The 19,791-nt window shown below is 42.5% G+C and overlaps 1 long non-coding RNA gene across 1 annotated transcript; it reads left to right on the forward strand.

Moving 5' to 3' along the window:
• Nucleotides 1-588: 588 nt before the first annotated feature.
• On the forward strand, nucleotides 589-17,451 carry LOC138980628 (uncharacterized). The gene is made up of 2 exons (XR_011460403.1): nucleotides 589-1,251; nucleotides 10,052-17,451. It is a non-coding gene; the product is annotated as an uncharacterized lncRNA (long non-coding RNA).
• Nucleotides 17,452-19,791: the final 2,340 nt, after the last annotated feature.

The raw sequence follows: 19,791 nt of genomic DNA on the forward strand, positions 1-19,791 counted from the left end.
TATCTCCATTTCAGGACTCAGTTCAGTTTTCTAGACCCGATATTTCTCAGATTTGTGATCGTCTTAAATGGCGGGTTCGACAATCAGAGCGACACGTTCTGCCGCGTCAACCACAACCAACGCTAAAGGTAAAGCGTCACCTACTCCCCCCCACCCCACCCCCTCAAGCCCGCCACCCGACCCTTCTCTCCTACCCGTGGTGAGGTTGTAGTTCTCAAGAGCCTGTCCCAAGTACTGACGGAGCAGTTGAGCCCCGAGTGGAAGAGGTCCCCGCAAACGGGACGTTGCAAGGTCTCCCAGGTTGAGGCATTCCTCGACAGGCAGGTGCAGATTATTATGGCCTGGGAACGGCTCGACGACACAGGACCGAAGGAATGCGAGAGAGATTTTCTCTCCCAAGTCTGGCGAAGGGGTGGATTAAAGTCGAAGAAAGTGTAGAGCGCGCAGGGCAACTGTACTTCTACTCCCACCGCGCTTAAGTGTCGAGGTCATAGCTGTGGTATAGCTAAGACCGCAAGACGGATCACCGTACCCCGGGTAGAAGAAGCAAAGAGGCGTGGTTTTGGGGGGTAGAGAGAGGTCGAGAAGGCGGGTACAGTGAGGTGGTAGCTCGCGCGCTTTCCTTCCCACCCCTTTCTCGCATTTTTTTGGCCGGGGGTACCCGACGCTACCTACCCCACCCGGGGGCGGCGAGGAAAGCACGGGTGGTGTCTGGCTTCATTGGGTGTTGCAACCACAGCGTTCGTGCGGCCGACTACTGCAGCAGACATCTCGAGATTCCAATCCTGTAGCTTTCTAAATGACTTAACTTGTTTCAACCACCACGCAGCGCTTGAAGAAGTCGTCAAAACGGTGAACTTTCTTTGAGGTTATGGCAGTCTCGGCATGTTCGAGTTGGACAAGGTGTGAGAGAAACCACCAAGCGTAGCAGTGCCTAGCTTGCCAGTCGACTTCAGCTAGGTCCTTTCAACCGAGAAGCGTCCCCTCGGTCTTCGTCTTCGTTTTTGTTTGGTCATGGTCTGATCTTCTATGGGGGTGAAACCGACGTGTCTGTGCGCATGCGTAATTGTGCTGCAACTGAGAAAGCATTGAAGCATTGCTGAATTGGCTTGGCTATTATGTAGCCTGCATGAGAGACGCACATATATACCCACACCTGACACAGACGCCATAGAAGAAGGCCAGTCTGTGTGGGACCCCGGCATTGCCCAGAGCTGCTCCAGTGTTCTGTGCCCTGCGCGAATTATGGCGGTAAGGTTCCGATGAGAGGTTCACTACATTCTACGCTTTCAGTTTTAGGTTTTGACTTTTTTTGTTTGAAGATAAAATTAATTCTGTAGCAGAATACAAGTTTTGATGTATTAGTACTATTACGGAAGGTATTAAATGTTCCACTGAAATCTTAACTTGTCATCGAACATGTGTACTTGCTTTGTTGCTATCTTGAGTTGTAAATGTATTGTACAATCGTTAAATACCAAATAAGTCTTATTCTTCGTGAGTCACAGAAAGAGTAGTTTTTGTCGATTTAATGTTAGACTTAGTCTTCATGTATTTCTGTTTTTACAACGGTTGAGGTAAGCTATATTTTGTTGTTGTAAATATTTTGTTGAAAATCGAGAAGAAAAAATCCAGATACGTAGGGTGCATGTCAGCGTTCTTTTGGCAGTGGTTGAGGCAACGTTCTTGTTAGTCACAGGAATTGTGCTAAAAATAGGAATAAAATGCTAGTACAAACAGAGCTACGAGTCCGACATTAGTATCTTTCGACCCCCCCAGCGGGTTAGGGGGAAGAATTTACCCGATGCTCCCCAGCATGTCGTAAGAGTAAGGTAATACATTGTACTACGTTGCAAGCCCCTGGAGCAAATTTTTGATTAGTGCTTTTGTGAACAAGAAACAATTGACAAGTGGCTATGAACCCATCTCCCCCCTTTCCCTGTCGCGATATAACCTTCGTGGTTGAAAACGACGTTAAACACCAAATAAAGTATCTTTCGTTGCAAATTCAACGAAGCACGGACTTTTATCATTTATGACACAAATAAGATATATTCAACTACTACCAGTACTACAGTTTAATGCCAGTCGAGCGCGTGACACCATTTCAGTTTACACTGAGTCGAAATGGTCAAACGACACTGATAAGTGATAATATAAAACAGCGTGATACCTGGCAGAAACGGGAAGACTGGACAATTTCAATTTCATTATCAGCAATAGTCGTGTCATTGTCAAGAGCATGGCCCAGTTTCTCCGGAGGGGGTTATAGTACATATTTAAACTTGCCCACTTGGTCGTAGCTGTAAAACCGGTCGGTGTCATGGAGGTTTACTCTCCGCCGTTTGAATCTCTTTGCCAATATTGTTCTTCTTTTCGGTCGTAGTGTTTGGTTAGTTCCGTCCCACAATGGTTGAAGGTGATACTGCAATTGTTTCTTAAATAAATATCAAGTTATTCGTGGTTTAGTTAGATTTGTCGTTAATGGTAGATTATGTATTCTAAGTCTGTAAATTTCAGAGTGTGCTCTTAAAATGAAATCGCCCGTATGTATACCGGTGTGACGTTTTCATTTTTCGCCGTGTTATTTCGCTTCTCGGCCTCGTTGATCTGGTATAAACTCTACACTGAACAAAAAAACACCCTTCGATAGTACTGATGAGCGACCTTGTGTACCTTACATTCATTAGGCCAAATTTTTCCAACCAATTTTTTTTATTTAACTTAGAAATTTGATTCATCCTAAAATGTTTTTCTTCTTACTCAAGGGACGTAACCACTCAGTACACATTTTCGAAGAATTCGATTTTGGGGGTGAAATCTATTAAATTTTACCACCAATTTTCTTCACATGCAAGAAACTGACATGCTTTTCGTCCATAAATAATTTCACTTCTTAATTTTACCAGGAAACATTTCAGTCTTGAGTATATGTCGAGGGCGAAATATGTACACAGGCGAAAGATGAAACCGTGACACCGGCCTAGATTTATCCTCCGAAATTGTCTTGAATATTATTGCACATTTTGTTAGTTAATTGCCTTTTACTGTCACATTAGACTGATGTATTAATTTATATTTGAAAAGAGATGAATTGAGTTTGTATTTCGTAGCCAAAGATAATGTGTTTTTTGGCGTCAGCGACGTTAGCGTGGCAGTTAACATTTTTTTAATTAAAAATATGATTCAAAAAAGTCATGTAAAGTAATTATCTGCTTTTATGTGTAGGGGAGAGGTATGCACACTCTATCAGACAAAGCCATTTTGTTGTATATATATATACGAATATCCCGGCTTATCCCCTAGGCGAGTTTGGGGGTGTTTTACGATTTGTTTAACATGGCTTTTTAATGCCCTTTGACAACTTGGCCTGTGTTTCTGTTAGTCACCATGTCTTTGCTCTTCAGCTGTTGTTCTTATCGAACAATCGGGTTGGGACCGATTTTACACCCCGGCAAGAATGTGCAGATAACGACTGAGGTTAATAGAATGGGGGGGGGGGGGGGGGGAAGGGGGTGGTAGGTGTACAGGTGGATTGAGATCTGGGGGGGGGGGGGGGAGTGACAGTGCAGTGATAAAAGGAACTTGTATACCGGAGGCTAAGTTCGACAGTGTAGTCCATTGATTCAATAGTGCGATAGTTTGGGCTATCTGTGTTCCCCCCTCCCTCCAATCACACTTCCCCCTCCCCCTGAGGGGGTCACAGGCTCATGTCCCTCAATATTGCTCATCTCTGTGTGTGGGTTTTCTTGACTTGCATGTCACATCCGTGTCCTGTAAGACGTGTGGGACAGGCCTCTGAAAGAAGCTACTTGTATGTTAATGTATAGGTTTACACCACAGAGTTAGCCAGGTAGGTTCAAAGTATTGTGTACATAGACAGTTATGAAAATGTTAGATCTATTTCTTTGGTTGTATAATGTTGTGCGAATAGATATGCTTCTTTAGTGGCAGAAATGTACATGAGTTTTGGGTTTTATATTTGCCATGGAAGAAGACCTGTTCTCTGTTGCGGAGATCAACAGACCCATTCAATTGAAGTCAGTTGCTCACGTGTCCTTCTGCAATAAGGCTGTGACTTAAGTCAGGGATAGTGGATGTGAGCGGGAGGTCGTGGGTTCGAACCCCGGCCGGGTCATACCTAAGACTTTAAAATTGGCAATCTAGTGGCTGCTCCGCCTGGCGTCTGGCATTATGGGGTTAGTGCTAGGACTGGTTGGTCCGGTGTCAGAATAATGTGACTGGGTGAGACATGAAGCCTGTGCTGCGACTTCTGTCTTGTGTGTGGCGCACGTTATATGTCAAAGCAGCACCGCCCTGATATGGCCCTTCGTGGTCGGCTGGGCGTTAAACACCAGGGATAGTGGATAATATTTCTTCCTATAGGTATAGTTGTGGGGCTGGTCCTGCAAAGGGATTTTAAGTTTAAAACAATGGGCCTACAATGCAATCGTTTTATGATTATTCCAGGTGTGTTGCAAAGTACGTTGACAATTCTGATTAATTCATGTCACGTATTTGAATTCCTCGTCGTTAGCGCGTTCCACCGTAAAAATTGTTTTAAACAGAAACGCTTCCTGTTTGCTTTTGAAAAGAAAACTTTGAAGTGTGCAAATAGCTTTCAGTCCTTGAATAATATTGTCTCTAAACCCTCTGCTCTTCAAACTTATCTCTCGTCGAATTCACGGTCCTTGATTGAAAAGAAAACTTACCGTTTGCAGTTTAAATTTGAACCCTGCGGTGAGCTAGGCTCTCGGGCTGATATATATCTGCCTTGAATAATATTGTGCTTGAATCCTCCGTGGCCCAAAACCGATGTATCTTCAATTATGTTGCACTTTGTGTGGTTTGTGTGTCCCACTCTGCTGAATGATTTGTACAGAAAACTTACCGTTGGCAATCAACTCTTTAATTCAGAAGGACTCAAGTGGGTAAAATAAAGTATATCTAATAGTGCGTCTTAACCATCCCTGTTCAAACTTGTGTTGTGATTGGTGACGTCACTTTTTCAAACACTTATGTACACAGTGAAAGGGGAGGGGGGGGGGGGGCAGGAGATGGAGAACGATGAGACGAGCAGCCAAAGTGTAGATGATGGAAGATTGAGCTAGGTGATAACCAGGCTTTGATGACATGCCGAAAGGGAGGGGGGGGGGGGGGGGGCACATCTCGGGTTCAACACCTGTACTACTACACCTGGTCGCTCGTTACCATTCCATTGTTATCCCCAGAGAAAAGTTGACAGGAGTGAGACTCCATACGAGGCAGGTTGACAAAGTTTTATTTGGTTTAACTGGAGAAGTCAGTGGAGTTATCTCAACAGAGCAAGACGAGAAGGTTTGTTTGGGATTTTAATTGTTTGTAAAGCTTGTAAATGTATAGTTGATTTAACAAGCGTCAGGTAAGATTTCTGTACAAGGTAAGCTAACACGATGTACAAAAGGGTAATTTCGCTTTTGTCGAGGCCTCTTTTTATTGAACTAGCAAAAATCAGTTCAGTTTTCTTCACAACTTGGGCAAGTTGACAAGGTTGACAGCAGATATTTATTCTTTCTTCATTTGAAAATCTTCCCACAACAGTTCTTAGTGCCTCTTATATTCAACAACTAGTCCATTCTTGGCAAAAGCCGTTTAACGCCCATCCTGGCATCAGAGCAAAAGCGCTCAGCTGAGCTCAACCACCGTCCACTGAGTTGCAGACAGATGGTCAACCAATAATACGACCATTACCAAGCAGGTGCAAAGAGTTAATGACCAGTTACAGAGACGGCCAGTGTCCACCACAAGCCCATCAGAACGTCCCTCGGACATTCCGTGACCTTTCACGAGCTTCTCTAGACATTGGGATATTGTCACCGCTGCTAGCAGGGAGCAGGGGGTGACTGTGGGAACTGGCAATGGTCAAAAGGTCCCCGTTCGTCCATTTTCGGACATCAGTTGAATAAATCTTTACAATGGACTGAAGTTACTGCGGACCGTTACAATAGTCGATCGTCACTGGTCATCCAATGATCCATGAAATTCAGTAAATGTTCCTGAAATGTGCGACCAAGAATAGTAGCGGGCGAAAGCTACTGGACATACATGTTTTGGCCATGCGTTGAAAAATCTTTTGAAATTGCTGAGGTTTATTGGTTTAAACATAAGTTTATTTTAACAAAGGTTACAATCATGACATGTATACAAAGTTCACAGAAACAGCAACAAGCTAGAAGCTTCAGGTGGTGTTCCTGCATGACAGTACAACATAAGGCGGTAACGGCTGAAAAATGTCTCAATAAACCAAATCTATTAATAACGTAATGAACGTTGCATAATGATGATAAAGAAAGACAGTAAAGGAAGGAAGGAGGGGGAGGTGAATTATGTGATTGGGGAGGGTACAGTTTAATTGCTGAGGTTTATTGGCACCTCTTCAGATTGCTCTTATTTTAAGAGATGACTCATGCGCTTCCGTTTAATACTTTTGTAATTTAATCCATTTTCAAGACCTTCTTTCTTCCGTTTAGTAATAATAATAATTAATGAGCATTTATATAGCGCAACATTAGTCACTAGCTAGCGACTCTTCTTCGTTTCTGTTCAAGTATTATTCAAGGACTCTTCTTAGTTTCTGTTCAAGCTTTATTCAGCAATCTTCTTAAATCCTGTTTAATCGTAAACGAGACTAGCTATTAGTTCTTCCTTGTTCTTCTGCGTCACTTTCTTTGGCTGGTTGTGGCTATTCATATCTGAGGTGACTCGCATTACAGTTCAACTTTGTTTATTAGTGTCCTGTCCACGAATGAGACTTCTAAGGGATGAGCCCTGTTTTCGATTTTCTGTAGATCCTGTTTGAATTTCTGCTTTTACTGCATCGATGTGTATGATGTTCAAAAGTCTCCATTAACTAGTACATAGGGGTCAGTTTTGATTTTAATAAACAGCTCAATTTGGAGTCAACAACCACCCTCGAAATAAACTCAGGTTGACTCCAAATTGAGCTGTTTATTAAAATATTCGAATATTCAAAACTATCCAGCACATTCGGGTTCAGTTTTGATTTCAATAACTCGAACTTTCATAAAGGTGCGTCCAATATTTATGTGAGTACAGGAACAGCAATTCAGATCAACCGATAGTGACAGTACCCTCATTCACTCCAATATTCCCTACTTTTTTCACTTAAATGGATCTAAGTATAGTTCAAGTTAGAATGTACATGTAATTCAAATAATGTTTGAACGTCTACAGTCTTTGTCTCTCTTTGTCACACTCTGTCTGCGGCTCTCTCCTTGCCCTTTCTCCCACTTTTTCTCTTTCTCTCTCTCTCTCTCTCTCTCTCTCTCTCTCTCTCTCTCTCTCCCCACCCCCCCTGGTCTCCTACCTGTTCCTTTTCACCGTGTGTTCCAAGCAGCACGTTATTGCATTCCGCGGCCTGCTGCCTTTCCCTAAAAGTGTGTTGGGGGAGGGAAACCTGGGGGGCGTTTTATGGCCTATCGGGACCGGGGATCGGACTTTATTGAAAGGCCCTTAACCAGTTGGAGGCCCCTTTCCATAACTGTTGGTCACTGCGAACACCAGTGACACTATCGAGGTTGACTTGAGTGTATGTGTTAAGTCGTGGCACTCTCAGTATCGAGGAGAATTCTCAGTCTCGACCATCACCGAGGTATATGACTGCTGTGATAGTTTTCTTTTCCATGATGACGCTGCGAACACCAGTGATGCTAGGGTTGACAAGAGTGTATGTGTTAACTTCTGTGAGGAGGTGTCTTTCCCGAGGTATATTTATTACAGCCAAAAATGGTCTTACATTTCGGATTCCACAAAATGTGTCTATTTCTGTAGCGTTTTTTCTGTGACCACTATTGTTTTTGACAGAGTGAACACTTTTGTGTGAGGGAAGATTCTGGTCTACCATCATGGGTTTTATTTAGCTCACTGAGGTTTCGTTTCGTTGGTTGACATTATCGTCCTCTTGGGTCCCTTTGGCTAATGTCACATGGACATGCTATGAGGTATATTGCATGTTGCTCTTTTCTGTTTCCTATTACAAAACATGCCCATAGTAGGTCTCTGATGACGTTAAGCTGTTTTGGTCAATCGATCAGTCAGGCTATTATTTTAATGCTAAGGTTTGACAGAATCTGTGTGTGAACTCGCAGCACTCTGGCGAGGACGATTCTACTCGATCTTCTGCCGGAAGGTAAAGTTGTAGTTCATTTCCTTTTGCCCTTTTCTGTAAGTGACACAGGAGTCGTCAGAGTGTGCGTATGTGTTGCTCGCAACAATCTTGTGTGGAGAGGATTGGTCAGCATTGACTGCTTGACGCTCATCGAGGTAGAGTTCCTGTTCTTTCTGATGCATCAAGTCAAAATCACAATGTCCTTCATGCAGGATGCGTGGTTAGGTGGTTGTTGACTAGGGGATATAGCTCAGTTGGTAGCGCGCTGGATTTGTTTTCAGTTGGCCGCTGTCAGCGTGAGTTCGATCCCAGGTTCGGCGGAAATTTATTTCACAGTCAACTTTGTGTACAGACTCTCTTCGGTGTCCGAACCTCCCCCCGTGTACACTACATTGGGTGTGCACGTTAAAGATCCCACGATTGACAAAAGGGTCTTTCCTGGCAAAATTGCTTAGGCACAGTTAATAATTGTCTACCTATACCCGTGTGACTTGGAATAATAGGCCGTGAAAGGTAAATATGCGCCGAAATGGCTGCAATCTACTGGCCGTATAAAATTTCATCTCACACGGCATCACCGCAGAGCGCCTGGAACTGTACCCACGGAATATGCGCGATATAAGACTCATTGATTGATTGATTGGTTAGGTGGTTGTCGACTAGGACAGTACAAATAAAACTAAACGAAGGCTGTATGCAGGTAGAGACACGGCTGAGGTGCTGAATAATCCTGCACCGTTCGGAGTTGTATACGCTTTAGTAGTTCGCTAGCACTTTCCGATGTTGTGTATGTTGGAACATGCTGCGTTTATGGGCCATTTCACGTGAGTCTGAACTCGAAGTAGAATGGGCACATTGTGTCAAGCTAGACATTAAGGCGTTTGGAGTCTTAATTTGCCGGTTGTCAATCCATGCATTCGCTTGTCATCGTGAACAAAGGGTTAACGTCTAACTTAAAAAAAAATCTTTTTGAGGTGTGCAACCATTTGAAATGTGTTTTGGAATCCGAAATGTAAGACAATTTTGTGTGTTGTGTGTCGGAATAGACCTGTGATATTTCCATGGCCTGTGTTCGAATCTAACACAAACAGAATACTATTTTCTTGTCAAATGCAATAATCAGATATGAGGGTAGGAGAGAATAAGTAAATAATGTCTTAATTCAACAATAGCAATGACAATGGACGTGCTGATTACTGACATTAGTTTGTGTAATGGTGCAGTAGATGGCAAAGTATACCTCAATAATTATTTGCCACGAGTCAAACATGATAAAGAGTATTGAAGTAGCCTGCATTCAGATGTCAAAAGTCTAACAGAATAAAGAGTAACAAAGTAGTTTGCCTCAATCTGCCAAATGGGAACCGTGACTAAGAGTAATAAACTAGCTTGCCTCGAGCTGCCAAAAGCCGAAAATGACCAGCTTTAGCTTGCCTTCATTCTGTCAAAAGCCGAAAAAATGACTAAGCTGACCTCAACCTGTCAAAAGCCAAAAATGACAAAGACGTAAGCGAAGTAGCATACCTCAACCGTGAAGCGATTCGTAAATCAACAGCCACGTCAGAAACCGTGACTGAAAGATCAATTGTTGCTATGTGACAACAATAATTGTGAACAAGACAATCGAACAGTGTGTACAACAGTGAAGGAACGGTAACATGTCTTTTAATGATGAAAGTAGAGTAGTTGTAGTGTAGTACGGATCAGTTGTAATAAATATAGTTACGTTTAATAGTGTACATGAAAATCAGTAGGGTGAGGATCAGTTGTAATAACTATAGGCCAGTTCGATAGTGTAATTGTAGACCTTTAGATCAGATTTACTACCCAGTTCAGCTAAGCTCTGACAGTGTTTTAGAAGATCGATTCAATTGTTTTTTTTAGGTGAGAGCCGAGCCCTGCAGTGACGTTTGTTGAGATTCTGCTGGTCTCAAAATTGGGTGATACGCATGCTTGAAAGCGAACCACAATCATCAGTGCAGAGAATGTCGTCACGTACCAAGAAATCGTCACCAAAGAACTGAATTTGAACAAAAAACAACTGTTGAAGCCAAACTGAACACCCTTCTTAATCGCAAAACTCCTGAAGTGACGTCTACAGTGCGAAACGAGAACGCCAGACAACTCTAGCGAAGTATGCACAGAACACTCAGTTCGAATTGTCTGCCTGCAGCTCCGCCACAGGCATTGTTCCTCGAGATGTGCTAAGCAAACATTTTTGAATATTTAGCAATACTTTTTTTTGTGCCAAGGACATCTGACTTTTTAAATTGACAGTCAGCGTCCATTGGGCCATCAAAGAGACAGACGTTTTGTCTTTCTCCGCACACCATACATGTATTTTTCTCTCTCTCCCCCCCCCCCCCCCCCTCAGCGAATTGTCGAAATGTCCTTTTTTTGCGGATGGTTGTTGGTTTAGTCCATGTGAACTTATGAGCCTCATGACTAGATCCACACTCATCCACAAGGATTGGAAGAGCGCGTCAGTGCAACGGCCGGTTTAACTGATGTAATAACCAAAGAGTCGCGATCGAATTTGTGTGTGGAGTGAATGAAAGACGTTCCTTTGTTTCGCAGTGTTTGTCACTTGTGTGTGTTACTCAGTGTTTAAGTTTGTGTTTGATTTATATTTTGTGTGTTTTATGTGTTCCTTGTGTCAAGTGAATATGATTATTTATCAGCAAATATAATTATGTTGGATGGTAAGTTGTGTCTTAATGTTTTTTTTAAGTGTCCGTGTTTTGTGTCAGTCAATTTTCAGTTTGATGTGCCACAACATAGCTTTATACTTCAGTAGCTTTTGATATTACGCCCTTCCAAGAAGGCGTTACTTTGTTAGTGAATGTAGTTTTAGTCTCCCTAAATGATTTTAGTCAAGCAGTATGTAAGAAATGTTTAGTCCTTTGTGCTGGAAACTTGCATTCTCCCAGTAAGGTCATATATTGTACTACGTTGCAAGCCCCATGAGCAATTTTTTGATTAGTGCTTTTGTGAACAAGAAACACTTAACAAGTGGCTCTATCCCATCTCCCCCCTTTCCCCTATCCCATCTCCCCCCTTTCCCTCGTCGCGATATAACCTTCGTGGTTGAAAACGACGTTAAACACCAAATAAAGAAAGTTTCCCTAAATCAGCATATACACATACCTTTGAACTTTGAACTTTGAACTTTATTTATTTATTTATTTATTTATTATTCTACGAGTAATGTACCTTAGAGGACACTTAAGATTAAATACAAGCTAATCGAAGTCATTACGTGTTGAATGTTTTATAGTGAGCACAGAGACTGTATGGGTCGATAGATCCATTTGATTCCATACCAGCGATGACGGTACATTTTAATGTTTCCAAAGTCATCGCAGAATAGCAAAATTCACACAGAAACTGTCCAAGTCAACAGTCACACCAGTTAAGTCTTTCACAGTCTGTACAAGTCGCCACGCAAATACCTTAAAACCAATGTTCATAGGAATGCGAAGAATGCCAGTGCCACTGAAGGAAGTCTCGCAGTACCCGTTTTTAGTCCTGTCTAAGCATAGCTGTGACCGTTTAAACGTTTCTGCCTCGGTTATCATCTATACGCGGCAATTTAGGACTTAGGATTACCAATGAAGGAGTATGGGCCCTGCGTTTTGAAGGTTACGTTCCTGAGACGACTAACTTTTGTAACGCATTGCCAAATTTAAACAGCCTTCGTTTTTATTAGGCAAAAAAAAAAAGGTCTGTTTACGGTAACATAGGCCAAAAAAATAGGGTCGGTAGGTCGGGATTATTTTAATTTTTTTAAATTTTTTTAAATTTTTTTTCTCCAAAAAACCATATTTTTACGTTATTTTGCCAAAAAAACAAGATTTTTTTTTTCTCCCAAATGCCAAAAAAAAGTCTAGGGTCGCGCGAAAAAACTAGGGTCGGTCGGATTACTGTAAACAGACCTTTTTTTTTTTTTTGCCTTATCTTTCCGATTTCCTTCCACTCGACTTTCTTGACATAGGAATGACAGAAACGTTTTGCCCAGGCGCCTGTAGTAACCGAAACGAGCCATAAGTGATGAGTCGTTGAACCTAACACGAGCAAAAACTTGAATTCTATTCAATCGACGGAATGTGAAGTTTAAATCAAATATTTGCCAGGACGTGCATTTTTGAATAGAAGAAAAACCTGAGCAGAAGAAAGTGGTGCTCACTAATCAACTATATTTATTCAAGGATAGTGCAGTTATAATGCAAAGGTGCCCAGCAGAAAACATATCACACAAAGAAAGAAGAAAGAGAAGAAAAAAAAGAGGAAAGGGAAAAGTCGTATTATTATATGCAGTCTTATATCGCGCGCGTATCTCCAGACTCGGACTCAAGGCGCAGGTATCTGTTTATGCCGTGCGAGATGGAATTTTGTACACAATAAATCACGCATTCACATCGACCAGCAGATCGCAGCCATTTCGGCGCATATCCTACTTTTTACGGCCTATTATTCTAAGTCACACGGGTATTTTGGTGGACATTTTTATCTATGCCTGTACAATTTTGCCAGGAAAGACCCTTTCGTCAATCGTGGGATCTTTAACGTGCACACCCCAATGTAGTGTAGTTGTCCAGATTATTACTTTCAAGCCAGGACTGCTTTCAGGGCGGCTTTTAGAATACAAGGTTAATTTATAAAAAAAAAGAAGTAACATTGAGATGAATTAGCTGTTTTGGTAAGATTTTCTTAAGTAGCATACCATAAACACCACAACCCTACCCCCAACATAAGTCCATGAAATTCCCTCTCTATCCCCAAAAGCAAATGAAGTGAATACAATAAATGTATACAGATTCAAAAAGTCTCCAAACATCCACTCCCTGTGGTCAATACCAATGGAGGGTTTTCCCAACCGGGCCTCAAACATTCTTCGACACCGGTGTTATCTGAGTGTGTCGCAGTAAAATGCATATGAATACAGGCCGAAGACGTGTTAACTGAAATCCCAACACCCCCACACTTAAGTCCCCGGCGTGGATTTTATGGGCAGTTCGCCCCCTCTTCTTTCCGTTACGGTTAGAGCTGTGACCTGTCGTTCAATCGGAACACGATATGTGCTGGTTTGAATTGAAGTAAAATACAGCGCTCTACTCACGTCCCCTAAGGATTACGACCGCAAAAAAAAAAAAAAAAAAAAAAAATCTTGGAAGGAATGGAGTCTTAACATGGAGGTAAATTTACGGAGAATCTGAAAATAGTTCTTAAAAGAAGAGAGGTCCTGAAAGGAGGTTCCACTGTAAATGCAAAGATTGGGTGGCTGGGTGTGCTGTTGCGTGTTCCGATGTCACGAAATTTTCTTTCGCCGAAATATTTTTTCTCCCCCACCAACACGTTTCACTCATTTTTGTACCAAAACAAATTCTTATGCAAAACCATCCTCTGACTACGGGTTAGGGGTAAGTTTGGGAATGGGTTAGGTATGTAAACAGTTTTAAAATGCGTCAATTTCTGGCGATGTTTGTGAACGAAGATTTCGGGTATGTCTTAATACCGAATTCTCGCGGACGGCGTCGATTGAATTCTAAGTTCACAAATGAGTGAAACGTGTTGCACGTTGGTGGGGGAGAAAAAATATTTCGGCGAAAGAAAATTTCGTGACACCGGTATTATATGTGGAGGTCGAAAACTGAGTTCGTTTACCATTGCTCTCAAAGTTCGTCCTTGGTAAAGTCTCAGCGGTTTGCTGAAGCTAACAAATTTAGACATTTCAGTGGGGAAAATAGCAAAGTGCAAAGATTATCCTTTTCAGTGCTGAAAATTCTTTTTACGTTGACTTTTTGTGTCGCTATATGCGTAACGGGTTTTTAATGGAGTTTAAAGAAAAAAAACCACAGGTTTGCTGGGATTGCTTTCAATAGATCATTAGGAACAAGTTTTAGAAAAGTCGAGCAAAAACGAATAGTCGCTATGGGTTAATTGCATGGACGATTAATACGTGTTAGCAACAGTTTCTGAACGCTTTTTTTCTTCTCCAAAATGTAAGCCCAAGTAGTGTGTTCGGAAGCAGACCACCTCAGTAGCTATAAAGCCTCTCAAAAGTGGTAACTTCCGGCTTATCGGACGCCATGACAGAAAATGACGTCACGCTCATTTGAGAACTAAGCGTCATCCAGGAGCTAGGCCTGTAGGGGTAATTACTTTGTACTAGGTATTTGCAATGGAACCAATTCATTGTTGGCTGAAGCTCTTTCAGTCTTGGCACGCTACCACTGCTGTCTTATTTTAATCTGTCCTGGGGGTTGAATTCTTGAGGGTTACATGACTGTGTGCTGCCATTGTGTTTTTGTTACCCGTCTCGGCGTGGCGTGCCCTCTCAGTTCAATGAGCTCCCTTGTATTGTAAGTTGGCCGAGACTAATTTCGTTAAACCGATGGACTGAACTATGGTGGCGAACTACCGCCAAAAGCGAAGCCCCCCCTCCCTCTCATCTGTTGCAAGTGAAGTTATTACTTACACATTTTCCTGTGATGGGTCGCAAACATTTAGGTCAGACAAAATATCTGTTACAAGAAATGGCTATCAGCTCATACCTACCTTACAATCCATTTGAACCTGTTAGGATCCTCATCCAACTAATTTGAAGTTTTTCTTTTCCGATTAGCGTGTGTATTTAAAAAGAAAATGGTATCCACTACTTTTGAAACAAAAACTCGACCATTAAGGACAACCTTAAAAGTATCAAAGTCATAGTTTTGCTGTCAAATATTTAATCTACAATGTAGAAGTGGCCCATTCCCTGCATTTTTCTTTTACCACATCTTGCAGCTTAGCCCTTTATCAATGTGTGCTCATTTTGTGGGCTCCAATACAGTGGTGTATTATTTAGCGGTAGGTTGTCGAGTTGAAGCCTCTACTTCCTTACATCTCATAAGCGCTCTTCTGCTTTTGAATACAATTTTAGGATTAGTCGGTTAGGGGGCTTATGTATAAGTTGTAACTCTTCCTCCCTCTCTCCCCCTCCCTCCCTGTCTCCCCCTGTCTGGCTGTCGGTGGGTCTGGCGGTCTGTCCCGAGTCAGTCTGTCTCTCTTTCGTACATTATGTTCAGAAGTACTTAGCTCTAAATGAAAATAATGGAGATACTTAAATTTGTTCAGCTATGTCGTTCTTTGGTTTCGGTGACATCCAAGCTGACTTGAAAAGGATAGAGCGCGCGTCAGCATAGACAGGCGATACTTGAATTGCAGTAGGCTACATCGCACATCATAGACCCCCACACCCCTTCCTATAAAAAAAATCCATATCAGCGATATTTCAGTATATCCGACTATTCACAACCCCTTCAACGACCACTATCTTCCCTCCCTATCTAAACCTCTTCATACGGGTAGAATTTCGCGAGGAGGTACCCGGTTCAAACGACCCCAGTATGTCGTCTGGTGGGTCCTTGATCCCCCCCCCCCCCCCCGCCCCCCTCCCTCTAAACACACACTTTCCCGCTTCGTCCTCGATTCTGTACTTAGCTTACGTCAATGTTTGCTCTCGAAATAAGTCTCCCCGTTTCATACAGACTTGGTGACAGTGTCACTGCAGAGACTCAGCTTGAATATACACATAGTCTGTGTGTGCCTCAATACATGCTTGCGGAAAGGTTTTGTGTGCTAGAATACAGTTTGCGCTCAGTTTTTGGGAGTGTGTTTGTGCTGTTTGCATAAGCTATGAAGACGTTAAAGTGTATATTGCACAGGCTGTGGGCTTAGGTTTTTCTATAGGAGTTATTGTATACTTTTTTCCCACTCCTCAATGGCGAAAGGGCATAGATGGTTTCTGCCGTAAAATGTGTTCGGAAACGTTTAACTTTTTATATATGATATATATATGGTACATGTATAAGTTTTTTTTCTTCCTTATACTTTTTCCCCCTTGATTTACCCTGGCCCCGACAAACGGAATATATATATATAGCTGCTTTAACGGCCCAGCAGAAAACGATGTAAATGTCCTGATTGTAGGTAAAGGATTCATGGCATTGAACGTGACACATTTTTGCATTGTGGGAAAAGATCGGACGCACGCAGACGACGAGGTCCTAGTTTGTGGACACGTGTCTTGTCGTGGTGTCTAACAAGAACATATTCAATACAATACAATACAATAATCTTCATCTCTAAAAGAGAAATTACAAGCTTGACTGTGTCTGTAAAATCAATCAATTAATCAATCAACCATGCATGTAGTAACATTCACATCGCATATTCACATCATATCGTTACACGCAAACATTGTACCCACACACTTACTAAAATAAGCGTATTCTTCACCATACCTGTCCCGGCGACTGACGCCCTGGTAGATTTAAAAAAATAACTCCCTGAAACAAAGTGTTATTTTAGAATTTTCTTGTTAATATCGTACGCAGAATTTTTCGTTTCGTTTTTATTTGTGTACGCTTCTGATTCCTCAAAATTGGTAAATCGTTAGAGAGAGGGGTAACGATAGGTTGGAGGGACCTTGGTTGTGGCTTATTGTTCTGTTACTTGTCATGGGCGGGGATATAGCTCAGTTGGTAGCGCGCTGGATTTGTATTCAGTTGGCCGCTGTCAGCGTGAGTTCGATCCCAGGTTCGGCGGAAATTTATTAACTTTGTGTGCAGACTCTCTTCGGTGTCCGAACCCTCCCCCCGTGTACACTACATTGGGTGTGCACGTTAAAGATCCCACGATTGACAAAAGGGTCTTTCCTGGCAAAATTGCTTAGGCACAGTTAATAATTGTCTACCTATACCCGTGTGACTTGGAATAATAGGCCGCGAAAGGTAAATATGCGCCGAAATGGCTGCAATCTACTGGCCGTATACAATTTCATCTCACACGGCATCACTGCAGAGCGCCTAGAACTGTACCCACGGAATATGCGCGATATAAGCCTCATTGATTGATTGATGTTCTGTATTTGAGCAGCGTAAACGCAGCTTCATTTCTGCGTTCGCTATTGTTTGTCATTGTGTGTTTTTTGTGTTAGAGGAGGCTATCTGTCGTGTCGTGTTGTGTCGTGTGTCGAGTCGTGTCGTGTCGTGTTGTGGTGTGATTTGCTGTGTGTACTTACGTATACGTTTGTTGTGCAAGTGTGTGTGTGTGTGTGTGTGTGTGTGTGTGTGTGTGAATGTTTGGGTTTGGTTGTGTGGGTATGTGTTTGTGTGAAAAAGAGAGAGAGAGGGGGGGAGGGGTTATTACATCACCACAAAGGTAAGTGCCATTGATTACAACACTCTTATATTTTGTATTTGAAAAAACAGAAGAAAATAAAAGCAAGTAAAATCTCATTGATTACGTATTTGTATGTAACTGTACACATCTATATTCGTGTCTTGTTCGTGTAGTGTTGAGTGTTTGTTCATGTGTGCAAGCGATTGAGTCACGTTTTTATGTGTGTGCGCGCGCGTATATGTGCAAGTGTTTGTTTGCCTGTGTAAGCATGCGTATGGGCGTGTTGTATGTATGCATGCATGTATGTTAGCGTGCGTGCGTGCGTACGTGTGATTTTAAAAGAAAATCCAGGGAAGATGAACACTTCAATTCACTGTCCTGAAAACATACCTTAACGATTACAATCAGCAACATGACACAATTACAAGTCTCTCGGTGCATGTCTTGATTTTTATTTTAACATGCTTTGGTGATTTGTGTATGTTCGTGAAATTAATTGCTTGAAAAAAATAAGCAAAAACTAAGACAACGAAACAACAAAGATACAGCCCTAAAAAAAGTAGTTGGAACGGAGGAAAAGGACGATAAAAAGATCAGAGCTTTTACTTTATTGAATTACCAGTTGCGCACCCACACTGACACACGCACAAAAACACGCACGCACCCATACACACACTGACATACGCGCACACGCTGACATACACGCACGCACACCACACACACACACACACACGCACACACACACGCACACACACGCACACGCACACACACACACACACACACACACACACACACACACACACACACACACACACACACACACACAATCAGGCAGACACTCACTCTCTCCTCTCACACGCACAAATTAACACATACACTCGCATATCCAGTGACTCGATATTTCCGGTGACAGCTCGAATACGAAAGACATGACATTGTAAAGACACCTGTCCTGCTACCGCAAGAAACCTGTTTTCTAGAACTTTCGCCTTGCACCCTCCAAGATCTTGCTCCCATTATATGACCGCCCCCCCCCCCCCCCCTCCAAACATCGTTCTCACCCTTCCCCACCCTCCTTCTTTTGTTCCTTTCACACAGGACGTGTCCTCCTTCCTACCCTCTCCCCTTGGCCACCCCGTCCCTCGATCCTCCCGAGATCCTCCCTATTTGGCCCGGTAAAGAGCATACTGGCGAAGGTAATTTAAGTCTGGCAGGGACCGAGTTCAACAACTTGGTCAGAACAGGTGATGCGTGACCACCGCGGGCTGTGTTCTGTTCAAACAGTTTGAATCAAAGTGCGGCTGATCTTCTTCCTCTTCGTTCATGGGCTGAAACTCTCACGTACACTCGTGTTTTAGGGCCGGTGTAACACGAAATTTTTACTCCACGAAAAATTTACTCCGGAGTAAATATTTCGTACGAAATAATTACTCCGAGTACACTTTTCTTACGAGAAAAGAACTCCCCAAGGCGCGAAAAAATGACTCCCTCCACGAAATTTTTACTCTCCATTGTTTTTTAATTCCAGTAAAAATCTCGTATCTCGTACGCAAAAATGCGATGCGGGCGAAGGGATAATGCCAATAAGTGATCTCGCGCACACGAATGTCGCGCTACCCTCCTTCCACCCCTTCCACCACCCAGACTAACAGGGGACAAGGGAGTAAAAATGTCGTACACCTGGCATGGGAAGTTGAATTGCTCGTGTTGGGGTGAAGTAATTTATTCGTTATTTATTCGTCAGGGGAGTAACATTTTTGTACGAAATGTTTACTCGGAACTCAACTGTCTTGGGGAGTAATTTTCTCGTGTAATGGGGGAGCCCTTTTTTCGTAAAGGGAGTAACTTTTTCGTATGAAATGTTTACTCCGGAGTAAAAATCTCGTGAGAGTAATTTTCTCGTGTTACACCAGAAAAAAGTGCCGATATAGACAGGCTTTTACTGTGGAAAGGCAAATTACATAATATAGAAAAAAATCCTCGTCGGAGATCCTATGGGGTGATCGTTGTGGGCAGGTGATTGTTATCGAGAGGTGGTCGCCAGGGCAGGTTTGCTTGTATGTTGCAGAAAACGATTGTCAATGGGATTCTGAAACGCTATCTGAATCTCAATTGTTCTCAGGTTTGCTGCTTTATTTACTCCCGTCCTTAAAAAACTGCGGCCAGTTCTGTTGGTGTTGAATTCTTTACGAACATTACACCTGAACACTACCCATTTTTTCGTGAAGATTTTATAAGTTACGAAGTGAGTACACACCTGAATGGCCAAGCAGGGTGCTTTCAGACTTTAACATTACCGTGTACCCGTATCGCCCGATCTTCCCCTCCCAAACTTCCACCCCAAAAAGCAACGCTTATTTTTTTCTTTTATGTATGTTAATTGTAACCGCCATTTTGGTTTTCAAAGCGAACCTTTTTTAAATCTTTTTCTTCGAAGGTAAAGGATTTATGGCATC

The sequence above is a fragment of the Littorina saxatilis genome, linkage group LG11 (genome assembly GCF_037325665.1).
Source record: "Littorina saxatilis isolate snail1 linkage group LG11, US_GU_Lsax_2.0, whole genome shotgun sequence".
NCBI lineage: Eukaryota > Metazoa > Mollusca > Gastropoda > Littorinimorpha > Littorinidae > Littorina > Littorina saxatilis.